This window comes from Mastomys coucha, unplaced genomic scaffold, assembly GCF_008632895.1.
Source record: "Mastomys coucha isolate ucsf_1 unplaced genomic scaffold, UCSF_Mcou_1 pScaffold1, whole genome shotgun sequence".
NCBI lineage: Eukaryota > Metazoa > Chordata > Mammalia > Rodentia > Muridae > Mastomys > Mastomys coucha.
The window spans coordinates 81111093-81113417 of NW_022196891.1; the positions used below are offsets into that span (position 1 = coordinate 81111093).

A 2325-nucleotide genomic window follows, 5' to 3' on the forward strand; every position below is an offset into this window, starting at 1 on the left:
CTTAGGTTTGGTCTTCTCATTGCATCCTGGATTTCCTGGATGTTTTGGGTTAGGAGATTTTTGCTTTTCGAATTTTCTTTGACTGTTGTGTCAATGTTATCTATGGTGTTTTCTGCCCCCGAGATTCTCTCTTCTATTTCTTGTATTCTGTTGGTGATGCTTGCATCTATGACTCCTGATTTCTTTCCTAGGTTTTCTATCTCCAGGGTTGTCTCTCTTTCTGACTTCTTTATTGTTTCTATTTGCAGTTTTAGATTCTGGATGGTTTTGTTCATTTCCTTTACCTGTTTGATTGTGTTTTCCTGTAGTTCTTTAAGGGATTTTTGTGTTTCCTCTTGAAGGGCTTCTAGCTGTTTACCTGTGTTCTCCTGTATTTCTTTGAGGGTGCTATTTATGTCTTTCTTAAAGTCCTGTATCATCATCATGAAAACTGATTTTATATCTGAATCTTGCTTTACTAGTGTGATGGTGTGTCCAGGACTTGCTAAGGTGGGAGAATTGGGTTCTGATGATGCCAAGTAACCTTGGTTTGTGTTGCTTATATTCTTTTTTTAAAAAATATTTATTTATTATTATATCTAAGTACGCTGTTGCTGTCTTCAGATACATCAGAAAGGGCATCAGATCTCATTACAGATGGTTGTGAGCCACCATGTGGTTGCTGGGATTTGAACTCATGATCTTCAGAAGAGCAGTCAGTGCTCTTAAGCGCTGAGCCATCTGTCCAGCCCTGTTGCTTATATTCTTAAACTTGCCCTGTGCCATCTGGTTATCTCTAGCGCTACCTGCCCTTGCTAAGTCTGACTGGAGCCTGTCCTTCCTGTGATCCTGGTTGTGTCAGAATTCCTCAGAGTCAAGCTGTCTCTGGGATCCTGTGATTCTAGGATCCTGTGATCCTGGGCTTGTTAGAGCACCTGGGAATGGAGCTTCCTCTGGGTGTTTTGGGACTGGCTGTGGAGCTTGCGCCCAAGGTCTGTTCAGGGCACTGGCTGGCCCATACAGACCAGAAGGAACCCTTGCCACTGGGCTGGTGGAGTTCCTGTGTGCTTGGGTCCCACTGGTCCCAGTTACTCCTGGTGTTGGGACAGATGTTGTGTCCTCCTCAGCTCTGATCCTGGGTGTGTTAGAGTGCTTGAGAGTGTAGCTTCCTCTAGATGTTGTGGGATTGGCTGCAGAATTTTCACTCAAGGTCTGGTCAGGGCACCGGCAGGCCCAGCCAGTGGTTTTATTTTTATTTATGGATGTGCATGTGTCTATGTGTGGGTTTGTGCATGTGTGTGCAATGGCCAAAAAGCCCAGAACAGAGCATCAACTAGAGGTAGAGGTCATTTGTAGACTTTCCCAAGAGGCTTCTGGAAAGTGAACTCTCTCCACAGAAGCGTCATGTGCTTTCAACCCCCAAGCCATTTCTCCAGGCCCTACCACGGAAGTTCTGATTTACGTCTATTTGTTTTCACAAGTGAGAAAGTGTGGTGGTGTGGTGATGTGGTAGTGTGGTAGTTAGAATATCTATTGTGATAAGACAGCCCAGTCAAAAGCAACGTGGGAGAGCAGCATGAAGAAGCAGTGAGGACGACCCCTGGACTGACCAAACCCATGCTGCTATATACCTGTGTTCAGAGCCAACATCCCCTACCGCCACCATGCCCAAAAGAAAGGCTGAAGGGGATGCTAAAGAAGACAAAGCCAAGATGAAGGACGAACCACAGAAAAGATCTACGAGGTTGTCTGCTAAACCAGCTCCTCCAAAGCCAGAGCCCAAGCAGAAAATGGCCCCTGCAAAGAAGGGAGAGAAGCTACCCAAGGGGAAGAAGGTTTGGAAAGCCAACGAAGGTAAGGATTCGAATAATCCTGCAGAAAATGGAGATGCCAAAACAGACCAGGCACAGAAAGCTAAAGGTGCTGGAGATGCCAAGTGATGTGTGTGCATTTTTGATAAATGTGTACTTCTGGTGCCTGTACAGTTTGAAATACTATTTTTTATCAAGTTTTATAAAAATGCAGAATTTGTTTTACTTTTTTTTTTTTTTTAAGCTATATTGTCAGCACACAGAACACTTCATTATTGGGGGCTGGGTGAGGGAAGGATCATGTGTCACTAAAAAAATATCTCCGAAGCTGGATTGAGGACAGAAAACCTCTTTCCCTGTTAATTTTGAAAGGTTCCTGTTGGCTCCCAGGAGGGATATCCTGGTCTTGACATAGGTGGCCACCAAGGCACAAAATGCCTTGTGGTCTGGGAAAACTCCAAATTCCTTTCTATATCCTCTTTCCCCTGTACCGTCAACATAGACTTGGTCCCCTTAAAACCAGAGACCTGTTGGA

General features: G+C 44.6%; 1 pseudogene; it reads left to right on the forward strand.

Annotated features, from left to right (window-relative positions):
* The first annotated feature begins 1643 nt into the window (after window positions 1–1643).
* Window positions 1644–2055, forward strand: LOC116071622 (annotated as a pseudogene).
* Window positions 2056–2325: the final 270 nt, after the last annotated feature.